Source organism: Physeter macrocephalus, chromosome 2 (genome assembly GCF_002837175.3).
Source record: "Physeter macrocephalus isolate SW-GA chromosome 2, ASM283717v5, whole genome shotgun sequence".
Classification (NCBI taxonomy): Eukaryota; Metazoa; Chordata; class Mammalia; order Artiodactyla; family Physeteridae; genus Physeter; species Physeter macrocephalus.
In genome coordinates, this window is record NC_041215.1 from 62,045,816 (window position 1) to 62,064,881 (window position 19,066).

The window sequence follows — 19,066 nt, forward strand, 5'->3', positions numbered from 1 at the left end:
GTGCTTTATAGTTTTTCAAGTCCAGGCCTGAAGTTCCTACATCACGTGTATCCATATTCCATTGGCCATTCCTGAATCATACATACACAATCTAACTTAAAGGAGGACTGGACAATGCAGTCATCTGTGTGCCCAGAAAGAGGAAACGATTTGATTAATATGTAATATTATCTCTGTCAAAATGTAAAATTTTCTGAGATAAAGTTGGAAAGACAGCCATGCCTAGCTAATAACCAATTGCATGACTGATTGACTCATTGATAGTTGATCAACAAATTTGGCAGAAATTTACAATTTTCTTCCAATGTCCGTTCCTTTCTTCTTCCACAATAATAGAAAGACAATTTTTTTAGTAATCATATGGCTACTCTGAGAAAAGACTACATCATTAGCTTTCTTTGCAACCTTATGTGGTCCTATAGCACTAGGTTATAACGAGAAATGCTCTGTACATCAACTGAGAAGTGGCTTTAATGGAAGGTCATGTGTCTTTATTTCCTACTTACATTTGGCCATGATTTTTAAAATATGGCCAACTCTCTAGCAACTACACTGGACCATTAGATGACATTGGAAATGGAAGCCAAACATGGCAAAGGCATAAGAGATAAGAAGGCTTATTCCTTGACAGCATGTAGCATCTTTCCATCTCTAGTATTTTCTCCCTTGACTCTCTGAATATGGAAAAAATAACTTCTATCTTACTAAGTCAAATTTAATTTTTTTTCTTCAGTTACTTTCAGACAAACTTAATCATGAAAGATACAGCAAGCAATCAATTGGTTAAAAAAGATTAACTATACCTACATATAGACTTATATGTTCTAACTTAGGATTTTCATGTCTCTCATTCATTTACATTCATTGCCATTAAATTTTGCATCAGACCAGCATGTGATCTCTGGGCTCAAATTGTCTGAATTAGATGATAGATTTACTACTAGCTAGAAGACTGGCAATGGGCAAGTTTTGTAGTATTTTAAAGTTTATCTTACATTTCTTTAAATAGTAGTATTTTAATCCACATAATAGGTTTTTACTTTTTCTTAAATTAATTTTTATTGGAATATGGTTGCTTTATAATGTTGGGTTAGCCTCCACTGCACAACAAAATGAATCAGCCATACACATACAGATATCCTCTCCCTTTTGGATTTCCCACCCATTTAGGTTACCACAAGGCACTAGGTGAGTCCCCTGTGCTATACAGCATGTTCCCATCAGTTGTCCATTTTATACATAGTATCAATAATGTATATGTGTCAATCCCAGTCTCCCAATTCCTGCCACCCCCCACCTTTGGTATCCATACATTTGTTCTCTACGTCTGTGTCTCTATTTCTGCTTTGCAACTAAGATCTTCTATTCCAGGTATCCCCAACTCCCAGGCCGTGGACTGGTTAGGAAACAGCCCCATAGCAGGAGGTGAGTGGCAGTCAAGCGAGTGAAACTTCAAGTGCCACTCCCCATCACTCGCATTACCTCCTGAACCATGCCCCCACCCCTGCCAGATCCGTGGAAAAATTGTCTTCCACAAAACCAGTCCCTGGTGCCAAAAAGGTTGGGGACCACTGATCTATACCATTTTTCTAAATTCCATATATATGCGATATTATACGATATTTGCTTTTCTCTTTCTGATTTACTTCACTCTGTATGACACTTTTTAGGGCCATAATAGGCTTTTAGAACGATTAAATAATTCAATGCCTTTAAGGTGCTAGCCAGACTTAACAGCACAGAGAAAGTAGTCCTAAAATGATATTTCTTTTACAACAAGTGAAGCAATGGCACTGCCTGTTTAGATTCCTTCATTGATTTAAACCAAGGTTATATTCAGATAATAATATATTAATATGGAAAAATTAACAGAGTCTTTTTTTTGGCTTGGATAAATTTACTAATTTTATGAGGCCATCCAATGCTACTAAGTTAGTAGTATTTATGCTATTATCCTTAGAAGTTTGAGTAATACATGGTGGTGCATTCCTTTATATCTCAAAATAAGAAAAGTATGCACAACATCAAAGATGACAAATCAAAAACAATTAGGTTTAAAATTAGATTCGTAATAGAAAAATCTGATCCCTGGAAAAAACTTGTGCCGCTGCATGTGTGTGTGTGTGTGTGTGTGTGTGTGTGTGTGTGTGTGTGTATGATATCATACATACCAGTTCTTCTCAAAGTGCGGTCCCTAGACCAGCAGCATACACAACATCTGGGAACTTGTTAGAAATGCAAATTCTCTGGCACAACCCCAGACTTACTGAAAGAGAAATCTGTGTTTTAAAAATCCTAATGAGTTTAGTGCAGGCTAAAGTTTGAGAACCACGGATGTCTATCTTTAGCTAAAATACTAAGGTTAACAAAAGATTTCAGTTTATACAGAGTCACCAAGTGAATTGGTGATCTTAATGAGAATTCAGCTTGAGTTCCAGCAATATTGGTTTTCCTGCATGAATTTAACCCAGCTAAACAATTTATATTTTATTTATTTGTTTTCTATTATGTCTTCCTTCATTATGTCCTAAATTTATTCAAAACTTTACGTGATAAATTCTTATGGATACTTTGGTAAAAACATGTTATAAATATCAAATGATTTAAATTACATGCAAACAAATAAATTTAAAAATGATATTACTCTAACCCTGATCAAGCTGCTTTGTTTTTCCACTGGTCTTAAGATACACCCTGCATGTGACAACTTGTTAAGATCATCCAAGAACAACTTCTTCATAACTTGATAAAAATTAAAGAGATAATAGAATAGTATAATAAAATACAACACTGCACGTAAGTACAATATCTAAAACAATAGTCTCTACTTGTTGAGTATCCGAGAATTTAGGTCTGAGAAACCTCTCTGGTCATCAGCTGCCTAACAGGATGTAGCTCAAACAAGGTCCCTTTTAATATATTCCCTTCAGTATATGCTAGAACATATATTATTTCAGAATATAAAATTTACTTCCCATTCAGAATATTAGTTACAGAAAATATTTTCGTCATGGCTTTTCCCATTCTTTTTCAAGCGCTCCATAGATCTATGGATATAATTTCAAAGTGTTTGGAAATTTTGATGGAAATATTTAAAACTTGAATAAAGTAAAATGGGGCAAGCAATAATAATGTGGCAAAATGTCACTAATATTAATGTAGTTTGTCCAAAATCTTTAAGCGTTAAGCATTTTGATATTCTCTGAAAACTGCTTTTATTTTACTTAAAGCCTTAGAGCAAATTTATTGGTGTTTTCTCTATCACTATTGTATTTAACCTGCGCATCCTGGAATACTTCTCTCTGTGATTACCAAGGAGGTTGCAGGGTGGGAAATGGTGATGATAAATTATACTTATCAATCACTCCATAACTGGTGGTTTGTTACAGCCTTTATCCCCAAGGCACTGCTTCTTGAATGTAATTAAAGTAAACATCCTGTATCCATAAAGTCAAAGTATTTTACATCAATTTTTAAATTCAGTTTAAGGAATAATATTAAACATCATTTAAAGTAAAAGTTTTAGTATGAGGCAAGTGTTTTAATATTTTGTTTTTAAAACCATGTGAGCTTAGGTATTTAATATAACAAATATATATATATTAAATATGGTAATATCAATTTTGCATAAAAAGCTAAATATGTTTATATCTATATATAGGCATATGCATTCTAAATCCAATCCAACTTTTGATATGGTTAAAGGTATTCAAGCTTTTTCAATATTCCGAATTGAATGTATTACAAATAGACCTCGATATCATGTAACAATACTCTTTTGTATGTTTGACAATCACTTTTCTAGCTCCTTTAATTATTGTTTTCTTACTGTACATCATAGAGGAGATGTGGAAACACATTAAATAAATTTGTAAAGCACAAACCTGCAAAATATTCCTATTTATCACTAAGTGATAGCAAAATTATAATCATATATTTAATTAATATTTTATACTGCAGTATCCAAAGTTTACCATGAAATCAATCTAACATATGAGATGCAACCGGGTTACATAACACCGCATTGCTTTCCTTTTTTGCATATGAATAAAACAAATCTGAATTATACAAAATCCAGTAAAAGTTTTCATTCTTTGGAAGAAAGACTCCATATTCTTGGAACTGAGGGTATTACAGTGAAGAACTTAGATAAGGTCCTTACTCTCCTAGTCTACAGGTTCTAGTGTCAGGTGGTGATGGGGGTGGGGGGAGTAAACAATTGATTGTTTAAATGGGATAGGTTGAAAATGATAAAGTGCTATGAAGAAAATAAAAGGGTAATAAGTACGGCTTCCCTGGTGGCGCAGTGGTTGAGAGTCCGCCTGCCGACGCAGGGGACACGGGTTCGTGCCCCGGTCCGGGAAGATCCCACATGCCGCGGAGCGGCTGGGCCCGTGAGCCGTGGCCGCTGAGCCTGCGCGTCCGGAGCCTGTTCTCCGCAACGGGAGAGGCCACAGCAGTGAGAGGCCCGCGTACCGCAAAACAAACAAACAAACAAAAAGGATAATAAGTAGAGAATCAGCGGTTGGTGATGAGAACCTTAAAAACTTTAGATGTTTTTGTCAAGGAAGGCTTTTCTGAGGCAGTGAGATGTGATCCGAAACTTGAATAATGAGAAGTTAGCCACACCGATATTTTGTGGAAGAGTATTATAGATAGAAGAATAACAGATAAAAGTCTATGGAACAGGAACAAAGTATCAATGGAAATAAGAGTAATTTAGATGAAAAATAATTATTACGAGAAAGAGTACAGAGTCAGAGCAGTACCTCATATTCAGTATTGGGAACAATAAAAATTGAACTTTTATATAAACTGAAGTTAACCTGAGCTCACTTCTAGCCCTATCCATGACCTTGACGATTATTAGGACAGTGATGTCTTGAAGGGTAAACCAAGTCCCCTGACCAAGGAAAAGCTTCATGGAATGTTTTAACAGTATTTTTACAGCTATAGAACACTCCAGTCATGTAGCACAAACATTTAATATCAAAACCCGGAAAAAGCAAAACTAAACCCAAATAATTAGTACTGCAGCAGGAAAAAAGGAGATTCCTAAAAATATAAAAGGAAGAATTGAATTAGGAAACAAAATGTTAAGAGTTTCATGTTTGGGTCATTATGGAATTAGATATAAAAGCAAACAAATAAGCAAACAGTGAGATGTTAAGGAAAATAATTCCTCAAAAGTTGGAAATGAGTACCAAAGTTGACTACAGGTAACATTAGCACCTGAGACTTCATAGAAATTCCAGGGAATCCACTGAACATCTCAGAAAATGTGAAATGAAGTTTAAGATTATTTACTATGAAGGAGGAGCTAGCGTTTATTCCTTGTTAGCGTTATACTTAATACAATGTAATCTGACTAATTTTACCAAATGTCCATTGTGTCAACTCATGTCAAATATCAATACTCGTGGATTGATATTTGTAGGAAAGCAATTAGTAAAATTCATAATTAAATACAAATAGTGATATTACCTCAATAGTTGCTAAAAACATATTGCAAGATTCAACATTCACTCCTGATAAAATTTTTGAGATAGAGTGTTACTTAATACAACAAATGTATTTATCTCAAACCAGCAGCCAATCTCATGCTTGACAGTGAACTTTTGCATAGATTGTCATGTCATAAGAAGTCAAGGGGGCTCTTTCATGGAACTATTTTTAAATCTCATTTGAAACTGATGTTACTGCACTTATTTGTTTGTTTGTTTTTGTTTTTAAAAAGAATTGTTTATTTACTGAACCTGAGGCAGATTAGATACACAACCAGTTTTAAATTTACATCTTTTAAATCAATTTTGAAGTGTTTTCGCACACACAGGCACACAAGTTGGCATGCAACAGTTGTTCTAAGGTAAAACACAGTCACCTTAAACTGTTGCAAGTATTTTCACCCAAGGTTTAAAAATTGTTTATCCTGAACATGAAAACCTGTAACAAATTTAACTTAATTATATAAAACTCGTTACTAGTAGTTTTCCCCTTGCAAAGATCCAAAAAAAATGTACAAGTAAGTAATATACATCAGTCACAGTGTAATCCTGGATCATCCCCACACCAAAAGAAAGACCTAGGAAAACAAAAACAAACACACTAGTACTGACAGTAATGTTCAGTGAGCTAATTAAACAGTGGCCAAAATGCCACTGAACAAAAATAAAATAGTGGCTGTATATCACTGCAAAGATATCCAAGAGGCTTTTAACCCTTTGGCATCAGAAATCCAGATTTTTCCAATTATGTGAAATGCATACCTCCCACGTGCCAAGAGTAAAGAAAGTGGATGTGTCAGCATAGAAAGAAAAAGAACTACTGTTCACTGCAACACCCAGAGAATTGGCTTTAATAGAGACTTCTTATAAGTTTAGGCAGAAACCAAAAAATGGTTCTCAGCTGCTTGTGTCAACAATTTTAAGTGGAGGTGACTGAGTTCTAAGGTTCACAGTAAAACTTTAAAGGGGAAAAAGGTTGTTGGTTTAAGTCTTATCTTTAAAGCAAAAACAAGATAGACAAAGTAAAAAAGTACCAACTTGGTAGCATCCTCTAGTCACAGAGCTCTGCCATTAGACTGGATAGAAAATGTCAAGATTCAGATTGTTGTTTCTGATAAGGACTCAACAAAATGAATCTTTAATGACTTGAACTGCAGGATAAGGGATCCCAAGAATGCAGTCATTTTTAGTAAAGTACTGTCAATAAAGTACTATCCTGAACAAACTGCATTTTATTATGAAAGCAAAAGGAAAGAATATATTAAAAGGACTATACATCTATATTCCACTTACAGTGTTTGAGTTCTGGAAGGACCTGTATAATGGAGGAAGAATTCAAAAATGAAATCATGCCAATCAAATGTCAAATTTTCACTATAACTTTCCTAAAAAAGTGTTTTCCCCCAATATCTATTAATCACAAAGAAACAGAAGCTGTGAATGTACAGTTTAGAAAATAAAAACGTTGAGACTAATGACATTATTATGACCAAGACACTTGGTAAACAGTGACTTATGAGTTCGGGATCATCAGGAAAAGGCTTTTTAAACAACCCTCCAGACTTCAAAAAAATCTCTTCAGGTAGTAGATCTGTCCCAATGTCATGGCAACTAGGACAAGAGCTTCAAAGAAGGACCAAAGGACCGCTCTGCTGTTTGTGTTGTCATTGATTGCCCTGTGTATTCTCTCCCGAACTTCCATGTATTCCTGTTCATGCTTTACAGCTGTCATCGCCACTGTGAGCTCATTAATCATTTCTTCTAGCTTGTTCTGGTGAGCTTCTGTTTCCATGTCTTGTCTTTGGGGGCCTCCCCAATATCAATGGTGAACATCACTATCTTTGGAGTCATGGTGGACATCCTACCACTAAAACAAAACTTAAATGTTCCATCCATGTGAGCAACAAAGGTGTATTTCCCACTGGACTCCCGGTCTCCTTTATAAATTCCTTTATTATCAGGCCCTGCAATCTCCACGTCGATGTCCAGGAAGCCGCCCTCGGCCACCTCGAAGATGAGGCCCATCTTGGTGCCCGGGGTGACCCGCTCGAAGAAGCACTCCTCAGCATGCGCGTCGATGCTGACAAAGTAGCCCGAGACCGTGGCCCAGAGCAGCAGCAGCTCAGCGAGCGTCACCACGGTGGGGCTGGGGCCGAAGCCAGGACCCGGACTGCGGCCTCCAGAGCCGCCGTCGCCGCCGCCTCAGCTCAACCGAATTTATTTGAAAAAAATTAACAAAAATATATAATAGGAAAAAGGAAGCAAACTACCATTATTTGTAGATAATATGCTTATATTCCTAGAAAACCAAAAAGAATCATCTGACAATGGCTAAAAATGAAACGAGTCAAACAGAGTAGCCAGCTTATAAATGATGTATGAAATCGGTAACTTTGTTATATAGCAACAATAAACCACTAAGTATATGTAAAAGTTGACATTCTTAATAGCAACACAGAAAACCACCTAGGAACAAAATTTCCAATAAATTCATGGAAACCATACAATACAAGAACAATAAAGATACAAAATTCTACTAAGAAAAATAAAGTAGACTATATGGAGAGCCACATGTGTTCTAGACTGGGAAGACTCAAGACGATAGTTATGCCATTTCAACTATAAATTAGCCAATAAATACGTTGATTCTAATGCAAATATCCAGCAAGCTTTAAAAGAATAGACAAATTGATTCTAAAATTTATCTGTGGATATAACCAGGGCATTTTTGAAGAGAAATATGGATTAGCAATTGGAGATGAGGCAATTTTGGAGGAGGATTGACCTGTCAGAGTGAAACTGAATTATAATACTATGATAATCAAAACAAAGTTATTCTAGCACCTGTTAGGTGGTAAACAAAGCAATCAATTAGAAAAATACTGACACATATTTAACTATTTATAGGAATTTATTATACAAAAAAGGTCTAATTTCAAAGTCCACAAGTATTGATATTTGACGTGAGTAGACACAATGGACATTTGGTAAAATCAGTCAAATTACATTGTATTAAGTATAACTGTGGCAGGATAGAAAGTAATAGTATGTGTTTTGGCATGGAAAAATCATCTGTGAAAATATAAAATTTGGTATGTTTTGGGAAAAGTATTTTCTATTTTAATTTAATTTTTCTTTGGCCTTTTCATTGTAGTTTTTGGCTGTATTCTTACACTGTACAACTATAAACAACAAAAATGGGATTACCTGAACAGCTAGTCATTTATATCCATGATTATCACTTACAAGTCTTCCCATGTTATTTCAATCTCTGTATTCTAACTAGGTGAAAATCATGCAAACTATTTCAAAATGACTTGATCTGAGAGTTCTCCCATCCTCTTACCCTGACTGCTAGTGGTTGTCTATTTCAAATACGGAAAAAAAATTGAAGTTCATAATTTTAACTTCTTAGCAACCTTCTTATATCTGGGAAATGTATATATCATAGTTAAAAATAATTCTCTGTGTCATCAACCCTGTCTTTCACTAGTAATGACATTCTTTTAAGGAAATTTGATTATACAATTTCTCTTCCATATTGATTTCCATCAACAATCTGTTAGAATGGTGAATGAAAGACCTGAAAATGCTTTGTAAATTATTAAATGGGCTGTGCACATTGCACCAAAAACTTAACTATATATAAAGAAGCATGCACATTCATTTCAAAGAAAGTCAAATTTGAATTAATTATTATAGAAGAAATGATAAATGATTGAATAAAATAAAATTCTCCTTGAATGGTAAGTAAAAGCTATGTGCAAACATGGATTGAAATGTAGTATAGTTTTTTTTCAACAAAGAAATATGATACATTTAAGACTTCCTTATTGCCATTGAAAAAAATGCTACAAAGGGGAAAAAATGCTTTATCTGGAAAAGTCTGGGGTTATAATGAAATCATATTAGATTAATATTTCAAGATTAATGTTATATAAAGTTTCAATTTGGATTTCTTTGATGTCAAATTTTTACTAACATATCTTTGTTTCATCTTTTATTTTGAATCATGCTCATTTGTCTACTAGAAACAATACTTGTTATAAGATATTTAAATATATTTATATACATATAAGATATATGGACTATATGTATTTGAATATATTTGTGCATATATGTATATATATAAATATAATCTTTTGCCTCTGTGATCCCATTAATCATTTAGGTGATTTTTCTTTCCAGACCACATCGTTTTGTCATTACATGGACATAGCAGCAAATATAAATACACTCACACGCGCGCACACACACACACACACACACACACACACACAGATAAAGGTAATCCTATAAAAATCATGAAATTAGTGCTGATTCTCAAGATTTAACCCACTATAAAAAAACACTTTACTACAAAGAAGACAGGATCAGTTCTTAAATCCACTTGTAAAATGATGATACTTTCTCCATACCTGAGAAATATTTTTCCTGAATGAATTAGAGACAAATGTGGTGACTTAAAACTGATCCCTATACAACAAAGATGATAAAGGAGTTAACTACAGGCCAGACATCTTAATCTGTAAGAGGTCTCTGGGGGTCAAGAAATCACATTCAATTTGCAGGATTATTTCAGGTGGCACAATTTCTTAATTACTGTTAGATGCCTCAGAATAGAGACCTAAATCCATCTAAAACTCCTGCTGCAACGATGACAATTCTGCTGAGGTTGTGTCTGCATCTGCTGTGTGACCATGTTCCACATTTACCTTTAAGTTTAAGCAAATTATGAAAAGCAACCCTGCTAAAGCTGTCATCATTGAATATCATCATCATCACATAACTGTTTGGACTTAAGAAAAAAGTTCAAACTGTAAAGGATTTTGGAAGCAGATGGTTGAAGAAAAGAATCTGGAAGGACTTTCCAGGTTTCTCATCTTCAAAATGTCATGCCATGGCTCTAATGTCAATTGTGCTAACATGACAGAGAATGAAATCTAGGCTCAGAAAAGAGCACCTGCTAGTCTAAGGTCACTGAGGTAGTGGCAGAGTTGAGGCTTGCACCCAATTTACAGTGGCTCCAAATTTCACTGCTCCTTCCTGTGTGAATGACTTCTTGCATATCACAATCTGTTCTTACAACATATAATTTATGGTTTTATGACTCCTGTTGACAGCCTGTGAAGGTTTAAACTTGTCAGGCACTTGTCTTTTTGACTTTCCCTCTAGATACAAACTAAGAGTTAGGTCAAACTAGCATCTCAAACAGCTAATCATGCAACATGAGAAGGCTGCAGAGGAGTCAGAAAGTTCCCTCCACCTCTCAGTCTTTACAGGGGTGTAGAATAGCATGGTTTCAAATTCCACATAGAAGACGACCAGGGCATTAACGTTGCTCTGCCAAGTTGATAAATTTAGCAAAACTCTAGAGGTGCAGAAAACTTGCCCAAGAAGACTTATAATTCTTAGAAAAGATTTGGCAATGGTGGTGTTTTATAGAAAAAGTTTAGAGGTATAACATGGTAACTTCTAACTTGGTATGTTACTGCCAAAAACTCATCATAAAACGCAATCAGACATCTAGAGTTTTGTAAAATCATTAATAACTCAGTCATTTCATTTGGGTTGGAATATTTATTTAAATATTAAAACATATAATATTAGCAAAATGGGGTTCACAAGAAATGGCAAAAGAGTAATATTTGTTGAATAATATGAAGGTGTTTGTTTCAGACACTTATTCGAAATGCTCGTTTCACCCTCAAACGGTATTTTTTAAAAATTTAAACTTGACCCGTAACAACAGTTCAGAAAGAACTGAAGAAGTTTTGAGAAGCAAGAAGTTGCATCGGCCATATCTGAAGAGCAATGGAAGAAATTTTTACTCCCTAAACTTTCTGCATAGCCAGGATCTACATAGTGGTGAACTCAAACAGATGTGTGGAGTTTCCTTAATGTAGTTGACTAAGAATTTGCTTTGAACCATTATATAAGAAATTTGATTCCTCTAGTCATAATAATAGGTGAGACACTGTTAAATGGACTGGGAAGTGTGGAGCAGTGATAACCAGATGGAGATAAATGAACTGTACAGAATTAGGGTGATAAAAACCAAACCTAGGCTAGACCTAGGATAGCGAGAATTCTATTAACTACTTGAGACAAAGGACTTCATCAATATGAGAAGGACAAGGAATTAAAAACAAACCTCATAATCTCACTGTGTTTACCTCTATACATTATTTAAGACATTTACATGAATAAGCATAATATATATCACCGTATAAGAAAATGTATATACTTTGGTATATAATCTTTGTAAGCCTCATGATCTATAGGGCTAGCTAAATCATTCTCAATTTTTGTGGTGCTTCTAGCAAGTACTGAGTAAAAAGAGTTTTGTCCGGTGTTGTAATGCAGAAGTCCTTGAACAATTGTATACTCAATTATAAATACATTTAAGAATGTGGTTTACAGATAGGTAGATGAGGTAAACTAGAGCTTTTGCTACATGGTACTTTTGAGGAAGGCATTTTGCATACCAACTTCTTTGTAATTCGAGTTACAAAAGAAGCCTTGAGTGCTGTATTGAAAGATACCAGACAAAAATGAGAAAACACCCTAGTTGTTTCAAACATAGAGATTTTGATACAAATAATTGATTATATGTGTGATACAAGAGTTGGAGAACCAGTGAAGCAATCTAAAGACTAGTAAACAGAAGGAACTAGATATCTCTCCAAAGGCTAGAGGAAAACAGGTAGAAATGATGTTACTAACCTGGAAGCCAGGGTCATTCTATGGAATGTAGAGCCATGGTGGAGACTGCCATGTAGGTGCCATAAACACAGGGACAGACATTATCTGGCAGGAACTAGAGCCACCATGGTGACTCAGACACTTGTGACAACATCAGTGGCATCATGGGAGAGGAGGTATACCTTGATTTCCTTCTCTTAGTCTCTAATATTCTACCAGTGTCTCGCATTGGCTAAGCCTAACTCTAAGTCATTTGGCAAAAGTCTGCATGAATGCAGTTCCTCAAAATAAAGAGCAGAGCAAATAAAAGACTGAGATGTGAGAGCAATAGGCAAATGGCTGGCCCAGAGGTTGTACAGTTACAAAGGGACATGTCAAAAGTATCTTCAGTGTTACACTTATTGATTATTGATCTGTTCCATCAATAATGGATTGAATTTCATATTGCACTCACAGCTACTAACAAACATTTGTGTCTTTTCTAGCCTGCCACTTTGAATATGAGAAAATTCCCAGAAGTTATCCAATGACTGATGGCTTTTAAGTACCATATATTCGTAAGGAGAATATTTTTTCCCTTGTAGAATTATTTACAGACGGATTGTATGTGTAAATTACCTATAGATTGACCAAAGTTTGCACATATTGACTGGTTTATGGATATTTAAAAACTTCTCTTTCTTATATTTTTGGTTTTGATTTAAACCACACTGAAGAAATGCTAATTTATAGATTTTTCTTAGATAATGGGGATATGGTGATAGCTTTCAAGGAATTCAGTGGACAATTAGGCTTGTTCTTAAACACTGGCTCTCATTTTGATAGGTAACCTTAAAAAAATAAAGACAAGTAGATTGGAGACAAAGCAGTATGATCAAATTGAGCTGCAAAATTCCATGCAAGCTTCTCAGAGGAGAAGATATTTGAATTGAGACTTCAGGCATGAGTGGAGTAGAAGAAATCATAATTCAGAGACATGCGGTACTGTAATTTTAATTTGGTATTTTATAGTTTATTTTTACTTTGTTTCTATTACCCAAATATTAAATGTTCTTTGTAGAATAGCTAAATAATACACATATGGGAAAAAAAGGCTCCATTAATCCTACGAATTGGAAGCAAACATTCTAACATTCCAATGTGTATCTTTCCAGATTTTTTATGCGTATATCAATTTATATGTAGAAAAAAATAAAGTAATTCTTGCAAATGAAACTAAATTATGCATTTCATATTGTGGTTGTTTTCAAAAGAAATATATTATGGATTTATCTGGCAATACTTATAAGCTCTGTGTCTCTTAGATTGAATAGTTTTTCAATGCATACGTTCTAAAACTAATCATGTTTTGTTAGATATTTTGGTCACTTCCAAATATTCAATATTATGAGCAATGCTCCAATAAATTTCCATATTCCTTTTAAAGTATATAATTAACTATATTTTTAGTATATATTCCTAAAAGTATCAAAAATATATACTCAGAATAAAGGCATTTTATATATCTTGCCCTAAGAAAATCTTACTAATTTATAGACAAGTGTGAAATTTTTTAGAAGTTAGGGAAGAGGGTGATCTTTAATTACACACATCAAAACTAGGCATCATAGCTTATTGGTATGTTTTCTTATGCAAAAGTAATTTTTCAACTTTCTTAAGCAAATACTGTCAAATTTCTCTCTTTTTTTTTTTTTTTTTTTTTGCGGTACGCGGGCCTCTCACTGTTGTGGCCTCTCCCGTTGCGGAGCGCAGGCTCAGCGGCCATGGCTCACGGGCCTAGCCGCTCCGCGGCATGTGGGATGTTCCCGGACTGGGGCACGAACCCGTGTTCCCTGCATCGGCAGGCGGACTCTCAACCACTGCGCCACCAAAGCCCTCAAATTTCATTTTTAAAAGGGATACCTGGTTGGAAACTTGAACAGTGATTTTTACATGAAAAATGTTCTTTAAAAATCTGCACTATTCACAGTTGTTTATGCCCAGTTAACCAATGCTGAACATTTAATTACAAAAGCTTTGCTACTCTATATTTAAAGGTTTGTAAAACTTCTTGATGTAGCTTATGTAAAAAAAGGAATTGTCAGATATTTATAATTTTGAGGAGAAATCATTGTAAGATTAAGCACATTGACACGAGATGGTAAGAAATGATCAAAAAACGTTAACTCAATACTTCTGTTCTAATAATAAGCCAGGGGTATTAGTTACTTAACAACATTTTTTCACATTGCATTTGCCTCCACATTCCTGTCCATTCCTCATGCTGGGCATACCAGTTGGGAAAGCAAGCTACGTTTGCTTTGAAAGCATTCTTCTATTTGTTCTTCCTTCCTCTTTTCCTTCCATCCTTTCTCCCTTTCTCTCTCTTTGCCTCCTGCCTTATGTTTTCTTTTAATTAATTAATTCATACTATGTTTTAAGTACAGAAAAAAATTAAAATAGCCTATAATCTCACCAGCCAGATAATCTCAGTGATTAATTTTAAATAAAATGAACAGTCTGCCAGGAAGGTCAAACGGCACACAACAGTACCAAATGAGAAGCAAATATGTCTTCTTTCCATTTTCCAGACCCTATTTTTTGTTTTCAAAGTTATTCATCATCAATTTTTTCTTTTACACCTTTCCAGAAAAATAATATGCATGTACTAGCATATATGTAAAAATAATCTCTCTATTCTTTGTTTATCTATAGGTGGACTTGCATATCCTTTTTTTAAAAAACAGAATAAATCGTACAATGTGCACTGTTCTAAGCTCTAGTTCTAGAGAACGTTGCATAACACAGATAGATCTACACATGCTTTTTACTAATGCCAAATTATTCTGTTGTACAAATATATACCATAGTTTATTTAACTGTATCAAGGGATATTTGGGGATGAATTCTGATATACCCAACACCCTGCTGAGAACAACTTTACTTGAGAAAATAAGGACGCAATTTAGGGCAACAAAATGACAATAAAATATAAAAATTATGGGCTCTTTAAGAGTAAGTTTACTTTGTTCAGGATGGGAATTCCAAACCATTATCTTGAGTTTCTCATTACTATGTTTTTGCCTCAGATTACAATGAATAATTTTCTTAAGTAAAATTTAGATCACTAAATGATCCTGTAAAAGTATGTCTTCAATGAGTCTGCAAACTTACCAAATGTCTTTGACTTAGACAAAACATAATTGATATTATGTAATTTTTGGATCTCACAAGGCATAAAAGGATTCACTTTTTGGTCTTAATCAGTATTATCTCCAAATCAAGAAAGTTAACTCCTTTCAGCATGAATGTCTTAGAAAATAGACTAATTGATAGACTTGAAAGTATGCTCTAAAGCAGATATTTTAACCATTTGGAAGTGGCATGTTAGATTTTGTTTTAGTACAGTTGCCTAGGTAAGGTTTTTACCTCATTCTCCTATGTTACAAGATTGAAATTTAGATGCAGTCTAGATCATGGATAGTGCAGCTGTATCTTTTATAGCACCCGAAGCGCCCTATGCTTTGTGTTTTTAAAGACCAATTCTATTTGCTGTTTCTTGGCATTAAGAAATACAGTAAAACAGCATCCCCAATCACGTTACTTGTTCTGCTATGAATTCTGTTTGCTATGCTGCTATTACATTCAATATGTGCATTTACATTTAAGTTAACATCTAGAGTTGGATAAAATGATTTGGAACATTTTACATTTAGTGCTAAAGAGAAGACATTTGATATTTATTCGCACTTTGCTCACCACCAGTGATTTCCAGTTCTAAAATCACATTACATTCTGTTTCACATATAGTGGCATTTCCTAAGTGTCCTGTCATCATACTTTACTATTATTAAACCAATAACACTGGGTTATAATCTCACTAGAAGTCCAGAAGGAAGACTCTAAAAGAAAAAAAAAGAAGGCTGAAGGGCTTAAAATATAGATGTAAATTAAATTATTACAGACATTTTTGTATAATTCTTCCATAATATTTAAAAATTTAGAAATAACGATATGGTCCTTAATGTATGCTCAGCCAGGGTCAATGTCTTGACAGAAATGTTACCAGCATATTAAATAAAATTCCATTTCTTTGTATAACTACTGTATATGTCTCAAGGTCCTTGTCGCAGAGCAAAGTTGAATAAGACACATTTACTGCACGTCTGTAGAACTTATAGAAGGGTCTGGACATATTTTTAAGTGTTCAAATCTCTTTAAGAAGGTTACAGGTATACTGAGACAATAAATTCATGATCCTAAGAGTCACTGTGAAAAATATCACTTGGAGGGCTTCCCTGGTGGTGCAGTGGTTGAGTCCGCCTGCCGATGCAGGGGACAGGGGTTGGTGCCCCGGTCCGGGAGGATCCCACATGCCGCGGAGCGGCTGGGCCCGTGAGCCATGGCCGCTGAGCCTGTGTGTCCGGAGCCTGTGCTGCGCAACAAAAGAAAAAAAATCACTTGGAGAAAAAATACTGCCCTTAAGCATGTATACAAAATCAAATAAGAGGAAGGAAAAATGATAAACAAATAACAAACAAAAAGCAGCTTTTCTATCTTAACAGTTAAAGTCAGCTAGAGAGAATGTAATAATTATCCATAGTAATTACCAGCTACACATTAGAATATTCCAAGTATTAAATCTGCATATTCTATGTAATTACTTACTTTAGAACCCTTTATAGCTTCATAGTGCTCTATGTTTTAATTAGAGCTCTAGTTAATTTTAATAATGCTCAAGAAAATTCCTATCTTCTCATTTTAAATGTATTTACTTTGTATTTGTCTTTTATCTCTCTCTCTCCACCTCGTAAACATCTAATCTTTTGACAAAAGCCCTTAGATATATATCCACCGACATATAATATGTAGTGCTTCTTTGTTTTTTACATTTACATAAATTTCACTCTGTTTCTAATTTCATGCATGCACTCTCTCTTTGGAGGACGTACCCATATATTGTTTTATGTTCTTTTGGTCCATTGCTCTATTTGTCACAGATTTTGCATAGTATACTTAAGGTAAACATTTCTCTAGTGATGAATATCTGAGTTGCTTATAACTCCCTACTAACACAGACAATGCTTTGATGAGTGTCCTTGTTCATATTCCCTTATGAACACATGTTGGCATCTCTCTGGGATATATATCTAGAGGTGTGGACCAGGAGCTGCATGATCAACATATAGTTAATTTCACTAACTAGAACCAGATTTCATTCCAAAATAACTGTATCTGTTCCAGGGACACATGTCCCATTGCTTTATGGTATCAAGTTTATCATATATTAAATACCAAAATATGTACATTGATCTCTTTTTGAGCTCTTTATTCTGCTTGAGTTGCCCAGTGTACCCGTACTGTTTTTAAAAATAAGGTTTTGTAGTATGGCTTAATAGCTGGTAGAGTATATTTTGGAAATTAACTGTTTTTGGATCTTTGTCTTCATAATCCATATAAATATATACAATTTTAACCATGATTTTATGAGATATAATATCTTTATAAATTTATTTTGAGATATAATATCTTTAGTATATTGTCCTTTCTATAAGCATGGTGAATATCTTTAATTATTCACTTATTTCCTTTAATAGAATTAATTTTTTTTGTCATAACATATTTATACTCCTAGAAAAACATATTTTATTTCTCATATTTTCTAATTGGTTTTTCTAGTACAGAGGAAAGCTATTAAATTATTTTTATTAGTTCTGTAAGTTTTTCTACTGTTTCTTTTGGTTTTCTACAATAATAATTACATGATCTACAAAAAAACTGAGACTTCTATTTCTTTACTTCTAATTCCTGTGCCTTTTACTCCCTTTTCTTACTTCTAGTGTTTTCGAAGACCACCAATACTAAATTGTGGCAGTGATTTTAGCCTTCTTTGTCTTGTTTCTTATCTAAATAGGAATACATCTAATTTTTTTATAAAGATTGGTATCAATATTCTCCACATACTTATTAAAAATATTATTTTTCAAATTCCTTCTGCTTGGAGAACTTACTTGCATTTTACTTGTAGTACAGATCTTCTCTTAATAAGTTCTCTGAAGTTTTGTTTGTTTAATTTCTTAAATTTCTTTTTCCTTTTCAAAAGATACTTTTACTGGGTTTTGAATTCTGTGTAATTTTTTCTTTCACTACTTTAAAGATGACTTTTAATTATTTTCTGTATTACAAAGTATCTGAGGAGAACTCTGTTTCGCATCTTATTTTGTTTTTGTCCGTGCAATGTGTCTATTTTCCTTTAATTTACTTCACAATTTTCTTTATATTTGTTTTCAGTAGTTTGTGTGTTTTATGTGTGCGTTATGGTATTTATCCTGTTTGGAGTTCTCTGAGCTTATAGATATTTGGTTTAATATGTTTCGTTATTTTTTGAAAATCCTCAGCCATTCCCTTTACAAATATTTTTTCTCCTCCATTTTCTTTTTCCTTCTTCTCAGACTCAAATTATACGTAAGCCATTTGATATTGTTCCACAGATCTTGGATGCTCTGCTCTAATTTTTATTTTCATTTGTTTATTTGCTTATTTATTTATACTTATTCCCCTTTGTATTCCAGTTTGGATAATGTTTTTCAATCTATCTTCAAGTTCACTGACTCTTTCCTCAACTCAGTTGAATATATGGATAATTTTGACTAAAGCAATCTTAATCTGTTACAGTGTCCTTTACTTCCAGTATTTCCATTTAATCTTTTCTTTTATATTTCCGTTCAACTTTTGTTACAGTTTCCAATCGTCTGCCAAAATGTTCCAAGAGGACTTTGACAGAGTAATCATAGTATTTATTTATTTATTTTTTTGCAGTACACGGGCCTCTCACTGTTGTGGCCTCTCCCGTTGCGGAGCACAGGCTCCGGACGCGC

General features: G+C 34.1%; 1 pseudogene; it reads right to left on the reverse strand.

Annotated features, from left to right (window-relative positions):
* Positions 1-7,038: 7,038 nt before the first annotated feature.
* LOC112064551 (transmembrane emp24 domain-containing protein 2-like) lies at positions 7,039-10,283 on the reverse strand (annotated as a pseudogene).
* Between the last annotated feature and the right edge of the window lie 8,783 nt (positions 10,284-19,066).